This window comes from Rhamphochromis longiceps, linkage group LG19 (genome assembly GCF_057381845.1).
Source record: "Rhamphochromis longiceps isolate RC_006_pf linkage group LG19, R_longiceps_female_GT1.1, whole genome shotgun sequence".
Classification (NCBI taxonomy): Eukaryota; Metazoa; Chordata; class Actinopteri; order Cichliformes; family Cichlidae; genus Rhamphochromis; species Rhamphochromis longiceps.
This window is the reverse complement of record NC_140575.1, coordinates 16,386,362-16,402,327: the sequence shown is the minus strand read 5'-3', so window position 1 is coordinate 16,402,327 and position 15,966 is coordinate 16,386,362.

The following is a 15,966-nucleotide window of genomic DNA, read 5'->3' as shown; positions in this document are numbered from 1 at the left end:
CTACTTCTAGACTTCTTTTTCATCCTGTCTCTTCATCAACGCATCACTGCCACCCTCTGGTCGGGGATGGATAATGCTTACTAACGTGTATGTATTGGTTCTAAAATCGGGGGTGAATGGCGTGTTTGCGTGTATCTGAAATAAAGTTAATTTCCCAGCCTTAGAAGGATCTTTAAAATTGATTAAACTAAATTCAGCTCGGCCTTCAACTGAAGGCAAGAAGCAGCGGATTATTCACCACTGCAGGGCTGACAGGGCTGGACTGGTCATCGGGCATACGGGCATTTGCCCGGTGGGCCGCTCGTGATTTTTCGTTTTTATGGGCCGATGGGGTTTTATTTATTTATTTATTTTTTAACGATATAAATGAATGGTGGTGGATTGGCCAGTTGGTCATGATCGACTCTGGGCTTGACCAGTTACAGCAGAGGAGGTCGAAATTTAAAGTTGAGGTGAAAGGGAACGTGATTTCATCACTACTTCAGCTAGAAAATTGCTAATTCAATCATGAAACTGATCAATGATCAGCTGATCGGCTTTTCTCTCCAGAAAGAGAGAACCAGCAGATGTCGCGCTAAACAACGGCAGCACGTTTGAGCTTGATCAGCTGTCGGTAGAATTTTTTTAATGTTAATTTCAAGTATCAGCTGATGTTTGCTGGAGCCACAGCTGGTCAAGAAGGCTCACCAGCGCCTCTTCTTCTTGAGGACTCTGAGGAAGAACCACCTGTCCCCAGACATCCTGGTGAAGTTCTATACCGCGGTAAAGTGAGCCGTCATTTGTGAGCCGCGGTCAAGCCAGCCGCCTCCTATCCGCCGCATAAATTTCCTTGCGCTTTTACACCAGTCTTTACGGTAGCGCCTTTTCGCTTTATGTGCCGATTGAAAGCCTATACCCGCGCACACGTGCACGCGCGCACACAAATTACAATGTAACGGCCCGATACAGTCAATACAATTATGGAAATGTCAGAAATTCATTAAAAATCATCCTGAGTAGTTGATGTACAACTTTCAACACATCCCCCCTCTGGGACACCTACTGTACCTGTGTACCAATTTTCATCCAGATTTACTGTAGAATTCCTCAGAAATTAAAGGAAACTTATATTCAATTCAATACAGTCAATACAATAGAATTATGTCAATTTTCAAAAATTCATGAAAAATCATCCTGAGTAGTTGATGTACAACTTTCAACACATCCCCCCTCTGGGACACCTACTGTACCTGTGTGCCACGTTTCATCCAAATTTACTGTAGAATTCCTCAGAAATTAAAGGAAACTTATATTCAATTCAATACAGTCAATACAATAGAATTATGTCAATTTTCAGAAATTCATTAAAAATCATCCTGAGTAGTTGATGTCCAACTTTCAACACATCCCCCCTCTGGGACACCTACTGTACCTGTGTGCCAAGTTTCATCCAGATTTACTGTAGAATTCCTCAGAAATTAAAGGGTACTTGTATCCAATGCAGTCGGCCAATACAATTTAATTATGTCAATTTTCAGAAATTCATTAAAAATCATCCTGGGTAGTTGATGTCCAACTTTCAACACATCTCCCCTCTGGGACACCTACTGTACCTGTGTGCCACGTTTCATCCAAATTTACTGTAGAATTCCTCAGAAATTAAAGGAAACTTATATTCAATTCAATACAGTCAATACAATAGAATTATGTCAATTTTCAGAAATTCATTAAAAATCATCCTGAGTAGTTGATGTCCAACTTTCAACACATCCCCCCTCTGGGACACCTACTGTACCTGTGTGCTAAGTTTCATCCAAATTTACTGTAGAATTCCTCAGAAATTAATGGAAACATTTATTCAATCTAATACAGCCAATACACTACAATTGTGTCAATTTTCAAAAATTCATTAAAAATCATCCTGAGTAGTTGATGTACAACTTTCAACACATCCCCCCTCTGGGACACCTACTGTACCTGTGTGCCAAGTTTCATCCAAATTTACTGTAGAATTCCTCAGAAATTAATGGAAACATTTATTCAATCTAATACAGCCAATACACTTCAATTGTGTCAATTTTCAAAAATTCATTAAAAATCATCCTGAGTAGTTGATGTACAACTTTCAACACATCCCCCCTCTGGGACACCTACTGTACCTGTGTGCCAATTTTCATCCAGATTTACTGTAGAATTCCTCAGAAATTAAAGGGTACTTGTATCCAATGCAGTCGGCCAATACAGTAGAATTATGTCAATTTTCAAAAATTCATGAAAAATCATCCTGAGTAGTTGATGTACAACTTTCAACACATCCCCCCTCTGGGACACCTACTGTACCTGTGTGCCAGGTTTCACCCAGATTTACTGTAGAATTCCTCAGAAATTAAAGGGTACTTGTATCCAATGCAGTCGGCCAATACAGTAGAATTATGTCAATTTTCAAAAATTCATGAAAAATCATCCTGAGTAGTTGATGTACAACTTTCAACACATCCCCCCTCTGGGACACCTACTGTACCTGTGTGCCAAGTTTCATCCAAATTTACTGTAGAATTCCTCAGAAATTAAAGGAAACTTATATTCAATTCAATACAGTCAATACAATAGAATTATGTCAATTTTCAGAAATTCATTAAAAATCATCCTGAGTAGTTGATGTACAACTTTCAACACATCCCCCCTCTGGGACACCTACTGTACCTGTGTGCCAGGTTTCACCCAGATTTACTGTAGAATTCCTCAGAAATTAAAGGGTACTTGTATCCAATGCAGTCGGCCAATACAGTAGAATTATGTCAATTTTCAAAAATTCATGAAAAATCATCCTGAGTAGTTGATGTACAACTTTCAACACATCCCCCCTCTGGGACACCTACTGTACCTGTGTGCCAAGTTTCATCCAAATTTACTGTAGAATTCCTCAGAAATTAAAGGAAACTTATATTCAATTCAATACAGTCAATACAATAGAATTATGTCAATTTTCAAAAATTCATGAAAAATCATCCTGAGTAGTTGATGTACAACTTTCAACACATCCCCCCTCTGGGACACCTACTGTACCTGTGTGCCAGGTTTCAGCCAGATTTACTGTAGAATTCCTCAGAAATTAAAGGGTACTTGTATCCAATGCAGTCAGCCAATACAATTTAATTATGTCAATTTTCAAAAATTCATGAAAAATCATCCTGAGTAGTTGATGTACAACTTTCAACACATCCCCCCTCTGGGACTCCTACTGTACCTGTGTGCCAGGTTTCAGCCAGATTTACTGTAGAATTCCTCAGAAATTAAAGGGTACTTGTATCCAATGCAGTCGGGCCAATACAGTAGAATTATGTCAATTTTCAAAAATTCATTAAAAATCATCCTGAGTAGTTGATGTACAACTTTCAACACATCCCCCCTCTGGGACACCTACTGTACCTGTGTGCCAAGTTTCAGCCCGATTTACTGTAGAATTCCTCAGAAATTAATGTGTACTTGTATCCAATGCAGTCGGCCAATACACTACAATTATGGAAATTTCAGAAATTCATTAAAAATCATCCTGAGTAGTTGAGGTCCAACTTTCAACACATCCCTCCTCCGGGAAACCTGCTGTACGTCTGGGCCAAGTTTCAGCCAGATTTACTGTAATATTCTTCAGAAATTGCAGGGAACTTATGTTCAGTGCAAGAAAGGCTGAAAGACGACCACCACTGAACAAGACACACAAGCTGAAACGTCAAGACTGGGCCAAGAAATATCTCAAGACTGATTTTTCTAAGGTTTTATGGACTGATGAAATGAGAGTGAGTCTTGATGGGCCAGATGGATGGGCCCGTGGCTGGATTGGTAAAGGGCAGATAGCTCCAGTCTGACTCAGACGCCAGCAAGGTGGAGGTGGAGTACTGGTTTGGGCTGGTATCATTAAAGATGAGCTTGTGGGGCCTTTTCGGGTTGAGGATGGAGTCAAGCTCAACTCCCAGTCCTACTGCCAGTTTCTGGAAGACACCTTCTTCAAGCAGTGGTACAGGAAGAAGTCTGCATCCTTCAAGAAAAACATGATTTTCATGCAGGACAATGCTCCATCACACGCGTCCAAGTACTCCACAGCGTGGCTGGCAAGAAAGGGTATAAAAGAAGAAAAACTAATGACATGGCCTCCTTGTTCACCTGATCTGAACCCCATTGAGAACCTGTGGTCCATCATCAAATGTGAGATTTACAAGGAGGGAAAACAGTACACCTCTCTGAACAGTGTCTGGGAGGCTGTGGTTGCTGCTGCACGCAATGTTGATGGTGAACAGATCAAAACACTGACAGAATCCATGGATGGCAGGCTTTTGAGTGTCCTTGCAAAGAAAGGTGGCTATATTGGTCGCTGATTTGTTGTTGTTTTGTTTTTGAATGTCGGCGAGGATTCCGCACGGCACTCCCCTCCATTCACCTCGCGAATCTCCGCTCTCTTCCAAACAAAGTCGACGAATTACTGCTCTTAAACCGGACTAACAAGGACTTTGCACGCTCTGCTGCCCTCTGCTTCACTGAAACCTGGCTCAGTGAGCGAGTCCCAGACGCTGTCTTAAATCTGCCGGGCTTCCAACTTCACCGGGCGGACCGCGAAACAGAGCTCTCAGGGAAAACAAAGGGTGGTGGAGTCTGCTTCTACATTAATGAAGGTTGGTGTACTGATGTCACAGTGTTACAGAAACACTGCAGCCCACACTTGGAAAGTTTTCTCATCAACTGTAAACCTTTTTATTCACCGCGGGAGTTTTCTTCCTTCATGCTGGTCGGAGTTTACATCCCTCCACAGGCCAACGCGAACAACGCACTGTGCGAGCTGGCTGACCAGATTACTACCCTGGAGAGGAAATTCCCGGATTCCTTTACAATTATTCTTGGGGATTTTAACAGAGCAAACCTAAACTACGAACTCCCTAAATACAGACAGCATATAGACTGCCCCACCAGGGACAACATCATACTGGATCACTGCTACACCACTCTAAAAGATGCCTATCGCTCTGTGCCCCGGGCAGCTTTGGGACATTCTGATCACTGCATGGTCCATCTTATTCCAGTTTATAGGCAAAAACTCAAACGTGCCAAGCCTGTAGTCAAAACTGTGAAGAAGTGGACTAACGCAGCAAAGCAGGAACTGCAGGACTGTTTTGACTCCACTGATTGGACTGTTTTTGAAGCTGCATCTGAGAACCTAGATGAACTCACGGACACTGTGACATCATACATCAGTTTCTGTGAAGACGTGTGTGTGCCAACAAAGACCTTTTGCACATACAACAACAATAAACCATGGTTCACTCCTAAACTCCAACATCTTCGTAAGGCCAAGGAGGACGCTTACAGAAGTGGTGACAGGGTCCTGTACAAGCAAGCCAGGAACACACTGACCAAGGAGATCAAAGCAGCTAAAAGGATCTACTCCCAGAAGCTGGAAGAACGGCTCTCAGCCAACGACCCTGCGTCAGTGTGGAGGGGCCTGCAGGAAATCACCAGCTACAGACGCCCCCCACCCACTATTGAAGCAAACAAAGACCTGGCCAACGAGTTAAACACTTTCTATTGCAGGTTTGAGACGGACAGACTCCCACGCCCCACCCTCCCCTCCCCAGGGACATTGCTTCAGACATTGACCCCCAACACACCTTCCACCTCTCCCCCCTTCACCCTGCCCCTCCCCAATCAAGACTCAACGACCACCCCCACCCTCCCCAATCCAGACTCAACCACCACCCCCACCCTCCCCAATCCAGACTCAACCACCACCCCCACCCTCCCCAATCCAGACTCAACGACCACCACCACCCTCTCCAATCCAGACTCAACGACCTCCACCACACCTCTCACCCCCCTTCCCTCCTCCCTGAAACTAAGAATACACACTCAGGATGTGAGCCGACTATTCCAGAAACAGAAGCCCAGGAAAGCCCCCGGACCAGATGGCGTCTCACCCTCCTGCCTCAAAACCTGTGCTGAACAGCTGGCTCCCATCTTTACTCGCATCTTCAACAGATCCCTGGAGCTGTGTGAAGTTCCCTCCTGCTTCAAACGCTCCACCATCATCCCTGTTCCCAAGAAACCCACCATCACAGGACTGGATGACTACAGACCTGTCGCCTTGACGTCTGTGGTCATGAAATCCTTCGAACGACTGGTGCTAGCCCATCTGAAAGACATTACAGGCCACCAGCTGGACCCTCTGCAGTTTGCCTACCGGGCAAACAGGTCAGTGGATGATGCAGTGAACACGGGGCTGCATTACATCCTGCAACACCTTGACTGCCCGGGAACTTATGCCAGGGTCCTGTTTGTGGACTTTAGTTCGGCTTTTAACACCATTGTGCCTGAACTTCTTTCCTCCAAACTCTCCCAGCTCAGCGTGTCACCAGCTACCTGCCAGTGGATCACCAGCTTCCTGACAGACAGAAAGCAACAAGTGAGGCTGGGGGAGATCACCTCTGAAACCCGGTCCCTCAGTATTGGTGCCCTCAAGGATGTGTCCTCTCACCACTACTGTTCTCCCTCTACACTAACGACTGCACCTCCAATAACTCTGCTGTCAAACTCCTAAAGTTTGCAGATGACACCACTGTCATTGGCCTCATTCAAGATGGTGATGAGTCTGCATACCGGCAGGAAGTTGAGCGGCTGGTACTCTGGTGCAGTCAGCACAATCTGGAGCTGAACACTCTTAAGACTGTAGAGATGACAGTGGACTTCAGGAGACATCCCTCAACTCTGCTCCCCCTCACCATATCAGACAGCCCTGTGTCGACTGTGAAGATCTTCAAGTTCCTGGGTACAACCATCTCCCAGGACCTGAAGTGGGAGACCAACATCAACTCCATCCTCAAAAAGACCCAGCAGAGGATGTACTTCCTGAGACAACTGGGGAAGTACAGTCTTCCACAGGAGCTGCTGATCCAGTTCTACACTGCGGTCATTGAGTCTGTCCTGTGCTCCTCCATCACAGTCTGGTATGGAGCAGCCACTAAACAGGACAGGAGCAGACTGCAGCGGACTGTACGGGCAGCAGAAAGGATCATCAGCACCCCCCCTGCCCTCCATCCAGGATCTGTACCTCTCAAGAACCAGGAAACGGGCAGGGAAAATCATCGCAGACCCCTCACACCCTGCACACAGACTTTTTGATCTGCTGCCCTCTGGCAGACGGTACAGAAGCCTGCAGACCAGGACCACCCGACACAGGAACAGTTTCTTTCCCCTCGCCATCTCCCTTCTTAACAGTTGACCTGTCACACTGCTCCCACTGCCAGACTGCAACTGCACCTTATGTACATTTTGTAGTATTCATTCCACCTCATTCATTTCTGTATTTTATGTATATAAGGTTAGATTCGTTATTTATAGTTGGTTTACATAGCTTTGTGTATGTATGTGTAATGTGTATATATAGACACTTGTGTGTGTGTGTGTGTGTGTGTGTGTGTGTGTGTGTGTGTGTGTGTGTGTGTGTGTGTGTGTGTGTGTGTGAGATTTACATTGCTGTGCTTGAGAGCCACCATCTACCGGAACCAAATTCCCTGTATGTGTCTGCACATATACAGTGGGGCAAAAAAGTATTTAGTCAGCCACCGATTGTGCAAGTTCCCCCACTTAAAATGATGACAGAGGTCAGTAATTTGCACCAGAGGTACACTTCAACTGTGAGAGACAGAATGTGAAAAAAAATCCATGAATTCACATGGTAGGATTTGTAAAGAATTTATTCGTAAATCAGGGTGGAAAATAAGTATTTGGTCACCTCAAACAAGGAAAATCTCTGGCTCTCACAGACCTATAACGTCTTCTGTAAGAAGCTTTTCTGTCCCCCACTCGTTACCTGTATGAATGGCACCTGTTTGAACTCATCATCTGTATAAAAGACACCTGTCCACAGCCTCAAACAGTCAGACTCCAAACTCCGCCATGGCCATGACCAAAGAGCTTTCGAAGGACACCAGGAAAAGTATTGTAGACCTGCACCAGACTGGGAAGAGTGAATCTACAATAGGCAAGCAGCTTGGTGTGAAAAAAATCAACTGTGGGAGCAATCATCAGAAAATGGAAGACATACAAGACCACTGATAATCTCCCTCGATCTGGGGCTCCACGCAAGATCTCATCCCGTGGGGTCAAAATGATCATGAGAACGGTGAGCAAAGATCCCAGAACCACATGGGGGGACCTGGTGAATGACCTGCAGAGAGCTGGGACCAAAGTAACAAAGGTCACCATCAGTAACACACTACAACGGCAGGGAATCAAATCCCGCAGTGCCAGACGTGTTCCGCTGCAGAAGCCAGTGCATGTCCAGGCCCGTCTGAAGTTTGCCAGAGAGCACATGGATGATACAGCAGAGGATTGGGAGAATGTCATGTGGTCAGATGAAACCAAAGTAGAACTTTTTGGTATAAACTCAACTCGTCGTGTTTGGAGGAAGAAGAATACTGAGTTGCATCCCAAGAACACCATACCTACTGTGAAGCATGGGGGTGGAAACATCATGCTATGGGGCTGTTTTTCTGCCAAGGGGACAGGACGACTGATCCGTGTTAAGGACAGAATGAATGGGGCCATGTATGGTGAGATTTTGAGCCAAAACCTCCTTCCATCAGTGAGAACTTTGAAGATGAAACGAGGCTGGGTCTTCCAACATGACAATGATCCAAAACACACCGCCCAGGCAACAAAGGAGTGGCTCCGTAAGAAGCATTTGAAAGTCCTGGAGTGGCCTAGCCAGTCTCTAGACCTCAACCCCATAGAAAATCTGTGGCGGGAGTTGAAAGTCCATGTTGCTCGGCGACAGCCCCAAAACATCACTGCTCTCGAGAAGATCTGCATGGAGGAATGGGCCAAAATACCAGCTACTGTGTGTGCAAACCTGGTAAAGACCTATAGTAAACGTTTGACCTCTGTTATTGCCAACAAAGGTTATGTTACAAAGTATTGAGTTGTATTTTTGTTATTGACCAAATACTTATTTTCCACCCTGATTTACGAATAAATTCTTTACCAATCCTACCATGTGGATTCATGGATTTTTTTTTCACATTCTGTCTCTCACAGTTGAAGTGTACCTCTGGTGCAAATTACTGACCTCTGTCATCATTTTAGGTGGGGGAACTTGCACAATCGGTGGCTGACTAAATACTTTTTTGCCCCACTGTACTTGGCCAATAAACACGATTCTGATTCTGATTCTGAGATGTATATTTGTGAATGTGGAGATGTTATATTGGTTTCACTGGTAAAAATAAATAATTGAAATGGGTATATATTTGTTTTTTGTGAAGTTGCCTAATAATTATGCACAGTAATAGTCACCTGCACACACAGATATCCCCCTAAAATAACTAAAAAAAAAAAAAAAAAAAAAATACTTCCAAAAACATTCAGCTTTGATATTAATGAGTCTTTTGGGTTCATTGAGAACATGGTTGTTGTTCAATAATAAAATTATTCCTCAAAAATACAACTTGCCTAATAATTCTGCACTCCCTGTAGGTCTGTTGACAGAGCTCTGTACAGGTCTGCTCGAGCTGACCTGAAAAGGGGTCCCACCTGTCCAGCAACAACACATGGCATGGAATAATAGACATCATAAACCACAGAGGCAGAACTGTGAAAACAGAAAACCTGAGTGTGCAGCTAGCAGAGGACATAAACAGCTTCTTTGCCCGCTTTGAAACACCACAACAGCAGCATTCATCTGCCTCAGCCCTGCTCCCATCCTCATCCTCACCTGGTTCCTGCACCGCTCCATTCACTGTAACGGAGCACGATGTCAGATGAGTGTTCCTAGCAGTGAACCCCAGGAAGGCGTCCAGACGGAATACGTGGTAAAGTGCTAAGACCATGTGCCCACCAGCTCACCCTCATCTCCACCAGAATCTTCAACCTCTCACTGGATGAAGCAGCCATCCCATCCTGTCTAAAATCAGCCACAATCATCCCAGTACCAAAGAAGTCTCCCATCACCAGCCTGAACTATTATTGCCCTGTGGCCCTCACACCGGTAATCATGAAACTAGTCCTTCAGCACACCAAGGATTACCTCCCCCCAGAATTCGACCCCCACCAGTTTGCATACCGTGCAAACAGATTCACAGAAGATGCCATCACCCTCCACTCGGTGCTGAGTCACCTAGAACAGCGGCAGAGCTACGCCAGAATGCTCTTTGTGGACTACAGCTCACCCTTCCACCACTCGCCCATTGAGAGCCTACTAACTTACTGCATCACAGTATGGTACAGCAGCTGCACTAAGGCGGATAGAGCCACCCTCCCAGCATGTTTGCAATGAGTAGGAGATGCTCTGTATCTCACTGTACAACTGTATAGTGACAAAGGTATTGGGTTCTTTTCTAAAAATTGCTATAAACAGAGGAACCCAAACTGATGAAAAGTGGCGAATATTTTTTTTCAAATGACTATTTTTAGTGGATTTTTGATATAGAAGCAGAATGACAGAATGTTAAAAGAAGTTACTTTTAGTCATTCTAAGCTGGGCATTGTGTTCTCTGGCTGTTCAAAGCCATGGAACTTTAGACTTTCCAAGCAAATAATGATGGCCATACTGATGTTCTTTTCAGTACATTTTACTTTATGTTCATTTTCATTTTTATGATGTTTCTATTTTTACATAATTCCTCCCACATAGCAAAATTGGTATGGCCTGGATCTGTCCCACACAATGTGCTTACACATGGCCTGCGTACCGCAAAGAATGACGGCCCTATGGTGGCCCAGATCTGGTTTACCAGAGGTGGCCCACACATGAGCCAGCACAAGGCCAGTTGCAGACACACTGCTGGCCCTGTGCTGGCCCAGAACAGTTTCAGCTCTGGCCCCAGATGTCAGCCTAATGTGTACCTTAGCCATGTAAGCCATGTAATAACAACATGTGCTGGAACATAATAGTGCAAAAGTAACATGACGAAACTCTGTTCAGACAGTGAATGGACTGATTCTTATACAGCACTTTTTTACTCACCCATATTACTCAAAGTGCTCTATACAACATGTCACATTCACCCAATCAGGCCAAATGTGGCATGCCATCACATAAACAGTGCCATCTTACCATGCCAGAAGTCAGCCAGCAGTGCCGGCTTGACACCAGATCCAGGCAAGACCCGTCTGCTATGTGGGATGACTTGTTCTTTTGGCATTTTAGTTGTGGATTGTGTTTGGACTGTGTCTCTTGCCCTTTCAGTATTGTTTCCTTGTGCTTCTAAGTGTCCCTTTGTTTCTTTTTAGGTTATGTAGTATGGGTTAGAGATATTTTGTATGTTGTTTTTGTTTAATAAATCCGCCTTTTGGATTATTCCCTGATGTGCCTGAGTTCTGTTATTTAGTGTCACTTTGAAAGGACACACAGCCAGCATTTACATAGAATTGTTCTTTCAATTTTTGATAAAGATTACAGTGAATTGAGATGTAACTTGGCCCAGAGGTACGGTAGGACGCCCAGAGTAAGAAAGTGTTGAAAGTTGGACCTCAACTATTATGGGTGATTTTTAATGAATTTTTGAAATTTCCATAATTGTAGTGTATTGACTGTATTGAATTGAATAAATGTTTCCATTAATTTCTGAGGAGTTCTACAGTAAATCTGGATGAAACCTGGCACACAGGTACAGTAGGTGTCCCAGAGGGGGGATGTGTTGAAAGTTGTACATCAACTACTCAGGATGATTTTTAATGAATTTTTGAAAATTGACATAATTCTACTGTATTGGCCGACTGCATTGGATACAAGTACCCTTTAATTTCTGAGGAATTCTACAGTAAATCGGGCTGAAACCTGGCACACAGGTACAGTAGGTGTCCCAGAGGGGGGATGTGTTGAAAGTTGTACATCAACTACTCAGGATGATTTTTAATGAATTTTTGAAAATTGACACAATTGTAGTGCATTGGCTGTATTAGATTGAATAAATGTTTCCATTAATTTCTGAGGAATTCTACAGTAAATCTGGCTGAAACTTGGCACACAGGTACAGTAGGTGTCCCAGAGGGGGGATGTGTTGAAAGTTGTACATCAACTACTCAGGATGATTTTTAATGAATTTTGGAAAATTGACATAATTCTATTGTATTGACTGTATTGAATTGAATATAAGTTTCCTTTAATTTCTGAGGAATTCTACAGTAAATCTGGATGAAAATTCGCACACAGGTACAGTAGGTGTCCCAGAGGAGGGATGTGTTGAAAGTTGTACATCAACTACTCAGGATGATTTTTAATGAATTTTTGAAAATTGACATAATTCTATTGTATTGACTGTATTGAATTGAATATAAGTTTCCTTTAATTTCTGATGAATTCTACAGTAAATCTGGATGAAAATTGGCACACAGGTACAGTAGGTGTCCCAGAGGAGGGATCTGTTGAAAGTTGTACATCAACTACTCAGGATGATTTTTAATGAATTTCTGAAAATTGACATAATTAAATTGTATTGGCCGACTGCATTGGATACAAGTACCCTTTAATTTCTGAGGAATTCTACAGTAAATCTGGCTGAAACCTGGCACACAGGTACAGTAGGTGTCCCAGAGGGGGGATGTGTTGAAAGTTGTACATCAACTACTCAGGATGATTTTTAATGAATTTCTGAAAATTGACATAATTAAATTGTATTGGCCGACTGCATTGGATACAAGTACCCTTTAATTTCTGAGGAATTCTACAGTAAATCTGGCTGAAACCTGGCACACAGGTACAGTAGGTGTCCCAGAGGGGGGATGTGTTGAAAGTTGTACATCAACTACTCAGGATGATTTTTCATGAATTTTTGAAAATTGACATAATTCTATTGTATTGACTGTATTGAATTGAATATAAGTTTCCTTTAATTTCTGAGGAATTCTACAGTAAATCTGGATGAAAATTGGCACACAGGTACAGTAGGTGTCCCAGAGGGGGGATGTGTTGAAAGTTGTACATCAACTACTCAGGATGATTTTTAATGAATTTTTGAAAATTGACATAATTCTATTGTATTGACTGTATTGAATTGAATATAAGTTTCCTTTAATTTCTGAGGAATTCTACAGTAAATCTGGATGAAAATTGGCACACAGGTACAGTAGGTGTCCCAGAGGAGGGATCTGTTGAAAGTTGTACATCAACTACTCAGGATGATTTTTAATGAATTTCTGAAAATTGACATAATTAAATTGTATTGGCCGACTGCATTGGATACAAGTACCCTTTAATTTCTGAGGAATTCTACAGTAAATCTGGCTGAAACGTGGCACACAGGTACAGTAGGTGTCCCAGAGGGGGGATGTGTTGAAAGTTGTACATCAACTACTCAGGATGATTTTTCATGAATTTTTGAAAATTGACATAATTCTATTGTATTGACTGTATTGAATTGAATATAAGTTTCCTTTAATTTCTGAGGAATTCTACAGTAAATCTGGATGAAAATTGGCACACAGGTACAGTAGGTGTCCTAGAGGAGGGATGTGTTGAAAGTTGTACATCAACTACTCAGGATGATTTTTAATGAATTTTGGAAAATTGACATAATTCTATTGTATTGACTGTATTGAATTGAATATAAGTTTCCTTTAATTTCTGAGGAATTCTACAGTAAATCTGGCTGAAACCTGGCACACAGGTACAGTAGGTGTCCTAGAGGAGGGATGTGTTGAAAGTTGTACATCAACTACTCAGGATGATTTTTAATGAATTTTGGAAAATTGACATAATTCTATTGTATTGACTGTATTGAATTGAATATAAGTTTCCTTTAATTTCTGAGGAATTCTACAGTAAATCTGGATGAAAATTGGCACACAGGTACAGTAGGTGTCCCAGAGGAGGGATGTGTTGAAAGTTGTACATCAACTACTCAGGATGATTTTTAATGAATTTTTGAAAATTGACACAATTGTAGTGCATTGGCTGTATTAGATTGAATAAATGTTTCCATTAATTTCTGAGGAATTCTACAGTAAATCTGGGTGAAACCTGGCACACAGGTACAGTAGGTGTCCCAGAGGGGGGATGTGTTGAAAGTTGGACATCAACTACTCAGGATGATTTTTAATGAATTTCTGAAAATTGACATAATTCTATTGTATTGACTGTATTGCATTGAATACAAGTACCCTTTAATTTCTGAGGAATTCTACAGTAAATCTGGCTGAAACTTGGCACACAGGTACAGTAGGTGTCCCAGAGGGGGGATGTGTTGAAAGTTGTACATCAACTACTCAGGATGATTTTTAATGAATTTTGGAAAATTGACATAATTCTATTGTATTGACTGTATTGAATTGAATATAAGTTTCCTTTAATTTCTGAGGAATTCTACAGTAAATCTGGATGAAAATTGGCACACAGGTACAGTAGGTGTCCCAGAGGAGGGATGTGTTGAAAGTTGTACATCAACTATTCAGGATGACTTTTAATGAATTTTTGAAATAAACATAATTGTAGTGCATTGACTGTATTGCACTGAATATGAGTTTACTGTGATTTCTGAGTAATATTACAGTAAATCTGGGTAAAAACTGGCCCAGAGGTAAAGTAGGTGTCCGAGAAGAGGATTGTGTTGAAAGCTTGGCATCAACTTTTAAGAATGATTTTTAATGAATTTTTGAATATGCAACCAGACTGTCACGATGGCTGTATTGGGCTGTTCCATTGTAATTTGTGTGCGCGCGTGCGTGTGACTGTTCACGCGCGTGCATGTGTGCGCGAGTCTAGGCTTTCAATCAGGATATAAAGCGAAAAGGCGCTACCGTAAAGACTGGTGTAAAAGCGCAAGGAAATTTATGCGGCGGATAGGAGGCGGCTGGCTTGACCGCGGCTCACAAATGACGGCTCACTTTACCGCAGTACTTCTATCGTTGCACCATCGAGAGCATCCTGACCAACTGTATAACAGTCTGGTACGGGAACTGCTCTGCCTCGGACCGGAAGGCGTTGCAGAGGGTCGTGAAAACTGCCCAGCGCATCGCCGGAGCACCACTTCCTGCCATAAAAGACATCTACAGGAAGCGGTGTCTGAAAAGGGCTGGGAAAATCATCAAAGACCCCAGTCACCCATCACATGGACTCTTCACCCTCCTGCCCTCTGGGAGGCGCCACAGGAGCCTCCGGACTAAGACCACCAGGTACCGGAACAGCTTCTTCCCCACAGCTGTCAGACTCCTGAACTCTGCCTCCTGACATCTGACCCACGTTAAACTCATGGACTGAACATACACACACCCACAATGGACAACTGTACCCTCAAACACACAATAATAACATGGACTGAACCACCACTCACAACCACTAGCACTTTATATAGCCTCTGTAGAAACTATCTACACCCTCACTTATCTTAACTGCACTACTGTATAGCTCTGTGTAAATAATCATTCTGTACATTCGATAATCTTTAATCCTACAACTGTTTACAACTTGCATAGTTCCCATTTCTGTATAGCTGTATATCTCAGATTCTGTAAAGTTATTTATTTCATATTCTGTATAGTTTTTCATATTTATATCCTGTACATAGCTTGTACTCACTACAGCCTGTACATACTTATAGTTATAGAATATTCACAACATACTTCATACCGTGTACATTATAACATACCATAATAGACCCATTTCTGTAATATACTCACATATCTATATTATTGCTAATATACATTGTAATATATCTATATCACTAAAGCACTTCTGGATGGATGCAAACTGCATTTCGTTGCCCTGTACCTGTGCATGTGCAATGACAATAAAGTTGAATTCTATTCTATTCTAAAGCTGCTGGTCATGATGTCGGTTTGGATATGTGGTGAGAGGGAAACATGAGGATGAAACCAGGAGATGTCCTTACTGAATCATCAGAGCTGAACAGGTGATGGAGAAACAGGTTTACATTTTAGGTGACATGAATGAGTTGACGGGAAGAAATTAACTGTTTCTGAGAGACAAATAACACTAGGATCCATACT